An 11953-nucleotide genomic window follows, 5' to 3' on the forward strand; every position below is an offset into this window, starting at 1 on the left:
CTATTTTGATACTGCTCCTTTCTATTGTGATTGATATGAAGCTGTAAATGTCACATTAGCACAGTGCAGTTCTGTTGAAGGTCTTTTCTATAGGCGTCTCTGCATGGCACTAGCCTCTAGCGAGAGACAGACATGCTAATCACCACCCAGCTGCAATTTGGGTCACAGTGAACCAAAATAACCATGCATAAATCAACCATCAAAAACGAATATCAAATCTCAAGTGAACCACGGTATTTGGCAAGTCACAAAATCATATTGAGAGGAAAGTGAAGAGAACACAAGCCGTTTTTGTGTCTGCTTTATATTAATTCATGTTGAATTAGTACGCTTCAATCCAACTAAGCCAACCCAGTTATCTGGGAACTAGAGAACATCCATCCTCTTAGCCCCGTCAACTCTAGCTGTGTGGAGCTACATTATGTGTGTAACGATCTTATGTTTACCTGCAAGATTCAAACCAGTAATCCGATATTGAGTTGTGTGGAATGTTTACAGATATGTCTGAAAATATATTGCATTCATAGCGAATTTAATAAGTCCAAGAAACGATATATTACTGTATTCCCCAAAGCCCCAACATGCCCGTTTTCTCTCTGTGGCTCAGACGTGAGAGACGAAATCGTACATTCTGGGCCCTACCGACCCAAAACGCAAACATCCTTATATAGGCCTGGTCCTATCCTGACTACAGCTCTCCTGTGTATTCTGGCGAGGGCCATATGTTTTAATATCACGTCGATAGGGGCCAGCTTTAGCGCTGCTGGGTCGGCGGTCAAGCTAACCACAGGTAGCCAAATAAAAGGTAGCACCGTAATCCAGGTTCGAAAGGCAGCAGTGCAGTGTGTGCTTTATTCACTTTAAAATCGAGGCGACTTCACCACCAGGCTGTAACGCCTCGTGCCCACTGCACCGTCAGTCAACGGACGTGGGAAGGCGTGGCTGACGGATGGGGGAGTAGTCTTTGCAGAGGCATCCGTCAGCCAATCAAATCGCTTCGCCGGGTTCTTCCCGCTTCTTCCTGCTTGTTGCGGGGCAAGATGACCCGCTTTCCCGCTTTCCAGTATCGTCAGAGCCCGAGTCGCGTCACAGTGCTTAAATTTGCATACGCGATCTGATTGGATGATGGAACCGTCGCTGCCGAAAAAATTGAAAATTTTTCAACTTTCTGACGGTGGCGAACGCTCCAACTGAACGGACGGATCCACAATGCATTGCGCGTCCGTCCCCATTCAAAGTCAATGGGCAACGGTCAACTGACGGAGGTAGTGGGCACGGGGCGTAACGCCTCGTGCCCACTGCACCGTCAGTCAACGGACGTGGGAAGGCGTGGCTGACGGATGGGGGAGTAGTCTTTGCAGAGGCATACGTCAGCCAAGCCCAAGCATACGCGATCTGATTGGATGACGGAACCGTCGCTGCCGAAAAAGTTGAAAATTTTTCAACTTTCTGACGGTGGCGAACGCTCCAACTGAACGGACGGATCCACAATGCATTGCGCGTCCGTCCCCATTCAAAGTCAATGGGCAACGGTCAACTGACGGAGGCAGTGGGGACGGGGCGTAACCCAACCGAAGCTTTCTGGACAAAAAAGTTAAGTCAGTCAAACTTGATTCACTGACGTGTGGCGACTGAAGGGACACCGGTTCCGCGGGGGACTCCTAATCTCGGTACTTGAAATCGTAAAACCTGCAGTGTTTTCTCTGAAGATAAGCTTGGGTTGGGTGGGAGCCCAGCCCCGCGTTTGAGTTTGAAACATAGAAGGCTACTACATCGTACACTGACGAGCGCTTATTTCTAAGTCGATCGGCATCTGGAAGACGGATGGGCGTCGTTAATCATGAACGTCGTATTTTGTCTGTATTTTAAAACTGAGCCGTTATCAAGCCAAGGGAAATCACAAATCAGTCCATCTCAGTCGTCTGGTTGTTAGTCTAGGGAGAATATGTTGGCCTCTTGTCAGTGATATATTTATAGTCTGTAGGAAAAGTCCTACGGGGTAATTGAGTTCCCATCTCCCGGTGAAGACAGGCCCCATACATCCTGTTTTGAGAGGCAATCATGTGGAGAATGAACTCGGTGGGGAGGTTCTGCAAGGCTGAGCAAAAAACACCCATTAGAATAAACCGAGTACATGATGATAAACCGAGTTCATGACTATCACCCAAGTTCATTGAGAAAAAGCGAAAATGTTTCAAAGTTGATCAACAAAGTTCATGATTAGAAACAAAGTTCAATGACAAACAAAGTTCATGATAATAAACCAAGTTAATGTCGCCAAACTAAACGCAGCTCATTAGCGTTGAGATCGAGGCACAACCGAATCAACCGCGGACATTAAAAGCCCCCAGTCCACGTGCCCACTCGAACAAACACTTACCTGGCTGCGTTCCAAATCGCCTTTTTCTTCTTTCTACTTGCAGCACGTGCTGGAGCTAGCCAAAGTACGTGCTGTTGAATACAGTATGCATACAATTGGAACATACCAAAGGTGATCCTACTACATGTGATTGCACTGATTAGCACACCTGTAGTAGGATGTAGTGCAACATCCTGGTATAATTGGCTTGCTTCATTTTCCATAATATGTATAAACTTGGGACAAACTGAATATTTCTGTGCAATACTAAATAGTATGGTAGTATCGTGGTGTTAGAACGCAGTACGCACGGTGTGGCTCGGTCAACGGTGGACAGACACTGAATAAAAACAACTCCTTTATAAGATGTGACGTCACATCAGAAGGCCCGCCTCCATTTCAGAAGCATAGGAGCAAGGAACGTCATTGGTGGTAATGGCGTGTCGGTCATTGTTTATTAATTAATCGAGATATTAATTGTAATTATGAGGAGTAATGATCGTGTTTAAAAACGGCCACAGCGTTTCCTAAGCAAGACGTGGCCAAAAGCTTACTAAGTAGAAAATACATTAAAATTTAAATAAATATTGGCCTAATAAAATAAAATAAAAAGTAAGTAAGTAAAATAACAAGAGAGTGATAATTTAACATTCTAAATACTTACCTATATATATATACACACACACACACACACACACACACACACACACACACACACACACACACACACAGTAATGTGGCCTATAGTGCTGCATAGGTCTCGGTGTATTTACTTTGATTCATTCAGGAGACTAAAACACTTTTGAGCCCTATCATGCATACCTCCCACGACAAACACGGTGCGTTCTGACGTCCGATCCCAGCCGAGGACACGAGGGCGCGAGCCCAGCCGAGGACACGACGGCCTCTGTCTGAAGGACGCACACCTGCCAAAAATATCTTGCTCTCGGTTGAGACGGTCCCCTCACAGTCCACCACGTCCACATGTGGGCCGGCCTCAATCATTCATTAGACATCCGAGTGAAGATAAACTCGTCGCCACGGTCTGTGGTCCTTAACATCAAGAAAGTGTTTTAGATAGATAGATAGATAGATAGATAGATAGATAGAGAGAGAGAGAGAGAGAGAGAGAGAGAGAGAGAGAGAGAGAGAGAGAGAGAGAGAGAGAGAGAGAGAGAGAGAGAGAGAGAGAGAGAGATAGAGAGAGAGATAGATAGATAGATAGATAGATAGATAGATAGATAGATAGATAGATAGATAGATAGATAGATAGATTAGATGGATTAGATGGACAGACAGACAGACAGACAGACAGACAGGCAGGCAGACAGACAGACAGACAGACAGACAGACAGACAGACAGACAGACAGACAGACAGACAGACAGATAGATAGATAGATGAATGGATACTTTATTCATCCAATATTCACCATCCCATATTCACTTTATTTACCCTACCATTGACAAACAACAAAATTAAAAAACAGTAAAAAAATCAATCCACTCAAATATGAACAATAACGTACGATTGGGGCTTCTTATTATAAGTAAGGACGGCTGAACTCTCAATTTTCTTTTCTTTTTTCTCTCCACCCCCCCCCCCCCCCCCCCCCCCCCCCCCCATGCACTTCTGCTGTTTCAAGTATTACAGTTCCCATGACAACCAAGGCCTTCCCTTGTTCGGAAGACGTTCGCTCTGTGATGACGTGATGGGTGGCATAAAGTAGTTTGAAACCATGGAAGTAACATGCTTCAGCTATGCCGCGTGTTGCTTCATGCGCGCGCACACTCACCCACACGCACACCCATACACGCTAGCACGCACACATCACACAAAACCCAAAACACGCACGCGCGCACACAAGCACCAAACGCACGCACACACCACACACTGACACCATTTTAACACAAACGATTTTCTGCACTTAAACACACCCTACTTTTACGTTTCATAGATAATGGGCTTTCATTTGTTTTTTATGTTTTAAATGTGTGCGACGTCAAGGACAAACTTTGAGGTGGCACTCCGCTAACTGTTCAGAATAGCCTATACGGATTTGAATCAGGAAGCCTTTAGCACAGATTGTGTTTGACGACCAGTGAATGGTGTACGCGTTGTTCTGAGGAGCCTGGCTCCCGGGCTCATCCCTGACTCCGCGGCCTTGCGTGTCTGTCGCACCCCGGTGGCGCTGGCGATCACACGACGTGCCGGGGCCCGCGTGTCTGATCCAGAAGGCTGATACGGACTCCGGCATGAGAATGTGAGCGTCAACAACAAACAGGCAAGGCTGTCGAGAACACACACGCACGTACACGCACACGCACACACACACACACACACACACACACACACACACACACACACACACACACACACACACACACACACACACATTTTATGTACTTTATTTGATTCCACATTACAAGTTAATATCATTTTAGGAACCAAATGTGATGAATTATCCAACAACTATTCGACCAACAAACATCTTGTTATGGGAACATTAAGGGTACAGGAAACATCTCCTTTTCCAGATGAACATGCTCCCTATAACAGCTGATATTGAGCACACACACACACACACACACACACACACACACACACACACACACACACACACACACACACACACACACACACACACACACACACACACACACACACACACACACACACACACACACACACAATGTAGGCTTTACAGGCATAACAAACGTTATTAGAGTATTATCAGTATTGTTAGACTGACCAATCCGTGGACAACATCTCTGGCTCTGGTGAAACCTGTGTGTGTTTCACCAAACAGTTTTTAAAGGTCCCATGGCATGAAGATGTCCCTCTATGAGGTTTTATAACATAAATATGAGTTTCCCTAGCCTGCCTATGGTCCCCCCACTTGCGTTCGGTGTAAATCGAGCACTACGTGTTCTGCTCGCCTTTGAAAAAACGGAGGCTCAAGCGTGCTGATTTGGAATGTGGTCCCATATGTCATCATAAAGGAACTAAGCCCCTCCCATTTCTCTGCCTGGCCCGCCCAGAGAATTTGGCCCGCCAATGAGACACGACCGTGCGAGTGCCACACGTGTATGTGCGTGTGTGTGATTACACACAGTGTTTGCTGTTGATGTTATGGCGCATAACACGTCGGTCTCTTGTATTTCCAGAACGAGACTGTAGTTGGGGTTATCTCAGCCATGGTTGAGAAGGAATTGGGGGAAAGGAACTTTGGCTTTGACTCCCTGAAGTATGAACTGCGACATGCTGCCTGCCGCCGGTTGCCGCGACCGCGAGGCACCACCGCCCGGCATCAGGCATGCGGTTCAGTCTACTTCAGATTGATGTGAAAGTGGAAACGTCGGAGAACCCAACAAAGTCGTTTGTGATTCATAATATTATCTGGAGGCGCACACAGCTTGGCCGTGATAATATGTATTACATGATATAGATATCTATGTATTAAATGATATTATTTAGGTATAGAGCTCCAGGACTTTAACGCAAGTGTTGTACACGCTGTTGGTGTTACGGCGCATAACACGTCGGACTCTCGTCTCTGGTATTTCCACAACGAGACTCGCAGTGGGGGTTATCTCAGCCAAGAATGAATTGGGGGAAAGAAACCTTGGCTTTGACTCCCTGAAGTACATGAACCTCGACATGGAGGAGCAAGGGATTGTTGGCCTCGAATGTCTCCCGCTTGAGCCCCGCTTCCCGCTGCCGAGGGACCACCGCCTCGGCGCTGCAGGAGGCGGTGGTGCCAAAGCGATGCCCGCTGCCGAGGCGGTGGTCCCTCGGCAGCGAGGCTCCGGCGGGAGGCAACCTCGGTCAACAATCCCTGTCTCCTCCATGTCGTGGTTCAGTCTACTTCAGATTGATGTGGAAGTGGAAGAACCAGAGACGTCGGAAAACAACGACATTCACAATATCGTCTGGAGGCTCACACAGCTATTGGCCGTGATAATATATATTATATGATATAGATATCTATATATAATATGATATTATTTAGATATAGAGCTCCAGGACTCCCGTGTGTTCTAGAATATGAACAGAACACGGCTAAAGGCTGTGTGCGCCTCGCCATTGCGATACATCCCATGTAAACAGAGCTCTTGGTACCGTGGCTGAAAGCTGCTCAGGGCCACACCCCTACCCTCCTCCTTGACCCGCCTCTCTCCTCCTAATTTGCATTAAAGCTACAGACACCGAGCTTTAGGCCTAATGCTTTTTTTTTCCATTATTAAACCGATATATTATTGTAATATTAACAATGTGATGGTTGTGGGACACTTGGGATTACCTTAGAAAAGGGGCTTGAAAAACTAAATGTCATTATAATTCAAGTAGCCTAGACTTGAGGATTTGAAAACTGATGTCATTCTGAGATCAAAGACTTTGTAACCAAACCCTCACCTTTAAAGCAAAATGAAAGGACTGTGTGGTGACGCAAGTTTTTTCTTTTCCGTTCTCCCCCCAAAGTGGAAATACAGGGTTCTGGTAACTGATGAGAAAATGCTTTTCTAAAAGTGAAAGGCTTATTCATACATTGTGTAGGGCCAGAAGTATTTGAATGATGCCATAGTTTGACATTCGTTACAATAATCCAACCAGGGAGTGTGAGTGTCCAAGAGTGTGTGTGTGTGTGTTTGTCTCAATGTGTGTGTGTGTGTGTGTGTGTCACTGTGTGTGTGTGTGTGTGTGTGTGTGTGTGTGTGTGTGTGTGTGTGTGTGTGTGTGTCCCAGTCTGTCTGTGTGTGTGTGTGTGTGTGTGTGTCTGTATAATATATAAATATGCATTTTGGTGGAGGCTGTCAGACTCATATTACCTGATCGACCCCAAGTGTTATTGCAATCGTCATTCACTTAAAAACCCCATTGTGAAAAATACCAGGGCAGCGATCAGGGAATAGCTTTTAACTGATGAATGCTGAACCCAAAAGTATTTCACCTCTAAGGTGGCTGCCAGTGTTTTTGGCAGACAGCTTTCCAAGACTCAGAAGCCCTGCCAAGCAGAATAAAATAGGCTACAGTAGTATAGTCAACAATGAGATTGTAGGCTTATCACTAAATGCGCCTTAAGTTGCAAGTTTGTTTTTCTTAAGATGTCTGCCAAGATACTCTCCACAATGCCCATATAAGGCCAAACAACTCAGGGGAAACGTAATGTATTTGTGCTATATGAAACCACGTGGATTTTAATGTGAAGGCGGAAAGGAAACGCAGTGCGCACGCCAGCTGTAGTAAAAGATGTTACTTTTAATAACAGATTTTCAGACAAAAAGCAAGAAAACAAAGTGAACCCAAAAAGTAAACACAATTTGTTACAGAGAAAAACGCACACGAGTTGCACCACAGCTCTCGCAAACGGGGCCCGCCCCCAACTGCCGCGTCGCGAGCCGGCCCACCTGAGGCAAACATACACACGGGGAAGACGGGGGATTCATGCCACATTTATACCAGTATTACGGTAGTCAGAACGGCAACACACGCATACACGCACACACGCACACGACACGAGTAGCAAACAAACGCCATCCACCCCATCAAGGTGGAAAAATCGGTTGAAAATAAGAAGCGAAAAACAAATCAAAAGCTGCACAGTGGACCGTTGGATCAACAGAGAACTTGAGACCTGCGCTGACATCACACCTGTCGGTTGTCATTGGTTACCCATTACCCTAAACTTAAACACACTTTCAAACTCCGAAAACCCTACATGGGCCAAGACACTCCCTTAATGGTCCATTGAATGCTGACCTCTGATCACACAGCGGTCCACACCAGGTTTTAAGAACGAGGCTGACATGATTATACAGTTTTCTTCTTATTGCCTGCATCCCCAATGCAAAGAACAATAGCAAGACACTTGTTAGCTAATTTAAGCACAGGTACAAAGTGTGGGCCATGCATGTTGGTTTGCTTACTCTTTTCCAGTGTCAGGTCACATGGATATGTTCTAAGAAACAGTATGGTGGTCAGACAATTTTTAAGTATGGCTTCTGCTTACCCAAGCAACATGATCGTTTTTTATTTGGTGATAGGGTATTCACAGGGTTTTTTAGTACAGCAATATAAGTGTGTTGGCTTATTAGACAGGCAATACCCAAACGTCATATCATTAGGGATGTGGGAGAGTACACATACTTTTATGACTCCATCTCTGTGGGCTGTATTACAGATTTCTGGCAGCATATCTCTGAAGAATTACCCCTTGGCCTTGGCTATGCATGTGATGATCAGGTACAGTACTAGTGCCTGTATAAGTATTCCTAGGCTAAATATAGGTGGGATGTCAAACAGAAGTGTTTAGATAAAGGGAAAGCCGACAGGAGAAGCTGATAGGAGAAGGTGGAGTGAGAAGCCTTCGACCCACCCACTGGGTTTGAGATAGCCACCAGTAAACACTAAACTCAACTGGGACCGATTATAAACCTTGTTCTGCTGAGAGGCACACAAGCAATGATAAGCCTCAGTCAATTTCATTTAGGCCTATTGACCACATCTCAGCCGATCCCACCTCAGGGGAAACCTCCAACAATCACCTCATTGGTCCGATTTTCATGGGTTCTGAAAACTGGCCTATCAGGAATGTTCATGACTCACGACCACTGGGGGAAATTACTTTACATTTTAGTTGAGCACGGAATTTAACCGATAAGGGTTTGAAGGAACTCAACAGATACATCATCTGACATCAAATTGATGACAATATGTTCGTATGAAATCTGAAACCTGGCCATGATGGCCATCGGATTTTACCTTTTAAAATACAAAATAGCCATTATTGGTATTTGCATTAAATAGCTAGATAAGTGATTCTGTGTGGACAGCCTAAATTGACACAGGAGCACAGTTTTTATCTCAGTCCATCAATAAAACCTGGCTTATTATTATTATTAGTAGTAGTAGAAGTAGTATTATTATGGCACAATAGGTGACTGCTAATCCATTAAGTGTTGCCATGGCATAATCCAATACTGTTATTAGACATAATTTCACATTGAAAATAAAATAATTAAAAATAAATCAATAATCACAAATCAAATGAACTCCCAACACATTCAATGTCCAACAACAAAAGAAAAAGCTAATTTGGTCCGACATGACACAGTGACGCAGGTAAACATTAAAATACTTTCAAAACGGTGCCTCTTCACAATCAATCACGCATGCAACTAAAACCAGTAACTCTTGTCCTCCTCGCTCGATAGGATGGTTGTTCTGAACACGTTATATATATATATATATATTTTTTTTTTTATCACGTTGTAAGGCTCACATATCCGCCTCCGCCTTCTTTTGAGTAAACATTGACGTAAACAAAGTCGATTCACCTTATATTATACAATTCATGCCAGTTCACATATGGCTTATCTTGAGAGTGTCAAACACACACTTGATTCATGTCGTGAGACATACATGAAGATATTGGCTGATACACAATATGGAGATATTAAATAGTTATTGCCAGTATGGAGGGGTTATTATGTTTCAGGGGTATTATTAATGCAGCAGGATTTACAGATGAACAAACAACACTCAAATATTCATACACGGACATGCATGAAGATCAATCATATTATCATAATTATTATTTCATATTGTCAATATTATTATTAGCATCATAGGGCGATTATTTCATGATGTGTCAACTCTGTGCAACGCTCACAGAAGATCACGCTGGAACGAGGACCGTGTGTTCTGTGAAACGCAGGGCCCCCAGACCTCAAAGCCATACCCGTACCCCCCACCCTGGCCTGAACCCCCACTTTGAACCAGTAGGCCTACAACACAGCCACAAAAGGGGAATAAAACGAGTCTGCGATGCGCACACCGTGAACGCCAGGACGCTGAGCGGATATGGCTGACATCTCTCTCGGTGAAACGCGCTAATGAGTGAATCTGCAGCTGCTTTCAGCAGACATGCGGTTGTCATAGGAAGGGTAGCGCAGCTGTCTGCTCATCACTACACTAGACTAGCAGAGGAATGTGTCGGGATACCCAGGCTGGTAATCATACGCCAAGGAGAGCATTACTACCCATTCTCACTCGACGCTGGGGTGTTGTATATCCACTGCATAAGTTGTGTGTGTAATTTGTATGACACTACAGTACGTTTTCTTTGCCGTGTTAAAATTAATCCTTGTTTACTCTAAAGCCAGTGCTTTGAAAAAAGATCCACAGGTTTTTAGCACAAGAAGTCCTGGGTATTTATTAGTTGAGTGACTACACTGTTGTGATACCTTATTTGGTTCTGTTGCGTTCTGCAGAAGGAAAAGGCAAAATAGTGTTGCTTTTGAACCACAGAGATTAAAGAGTTATTGCCACGCAGTGGGAACAGGAGGTGCCAGAGCAGATGTTCAGACACAGTTTTCCCGAGCGGAATAGCGATGTTATTTCACCAATAAAGCATAGTTTATCTCGTCCAGAACAAAGCTAAACTCCTCACTCCTGTCAAAATAAAGGTTCCGTCTGATAAGGGAACATTTTACGCTCTCTCTCTGTATTTAACTTGGCAACAATCAGTAGTAATCATGACACAAATGTCAATGTATATTTCAAATGATAAAATTGGAACTTACAATGCAACTAGAATTATACCAAAAATACCAAAATAAAAGTTTTCGAGGGGGGGAAGCGCAGTGATGGAAGACGGTGCTGGGAGGGGTTACAGCAGTTCCCAGGTCACAGGTCGAGCTTTAGTCGTGCGTTCGCTATTTTGACCCATTTATAAAATATTAAATAAAACCAAAGAAGTTAGTATCCTTTGGTCGTGTTTAAATCAAAGGTTACTTAATCTAGACAATTCTGGGTCCACAGCACTGCTATTTCTGAGTCTCAGTTGCTGGCTTGTATCTTTCTGCTGACCTCTATCCAACCTCCCTCTGCGATATTATATTGCCTTGGAAATTTGCGAACACCTCGTTAAAAACATTTTTAAAAGAAACGTTACAATTTCTGTAAAAAATAAACTTTGCCAGTGAGACAAGTCAATTGAAGATACAATAATTATAAAACCAAACCCCAGCAAAAACGACACTTTACATCGCAGAACCAAGCTAGCTTAGCCCACGGTTAGCCGTTGTGTCCCTATATCGATAACACCGTTCGTCCACCGGGAGCGGTGGACGAACAGAGAGCTCCACTGGCCTTATTCGCCTAGTGGCCATCCTGGTTCCATCTTAACTCACACAAGCTGGGTGGAGGGAACTCCACCCAATGCGGTATCCCACATTCGCTCGCATTTGGAACCACGACAGCCCCAAGGTGAATGAACTGGAGTAGGATGGGGGGGGGGGGGGGGGGGGGGGGGGGTCTTCAACACATCTATAGTGAGGACAAGGGGGTCAGGATGTGAGCAAGGTGGTGGTGGTGGTGGCGGTGGTGGAGGTGGAGGTGGTGGTAGTGACGCATGGAGGTGGGGGTAAGGGGGGGGTGGAGGTTAGTCGGAGAAGAGACTGGCGAAGGACTGGCGGAGGCTGCGGATGGTCTCCGCCTTGGCCTCGTCGTCTGTGGGGTTCCCTCGCAGCGTCTCGGTGAAGGTGTTGGTCAGGGACTGGGACTTACTGCCAAAGAGACGGTCGATGCGGTC

This window comes from Gadus macrocephalus, chromosome 4, assembly GCF_031168955.1.
Source record: "Gadus macrocephalus chromosome 4, ASM3116895v1".
In the NCBI taxonomy this organism is placed as follows: Eukaryota; Metazoa; Chordata; class Actinopteri; order Gadiformes; family Gadidae; genus Gadus; species Gadus macrocephalus.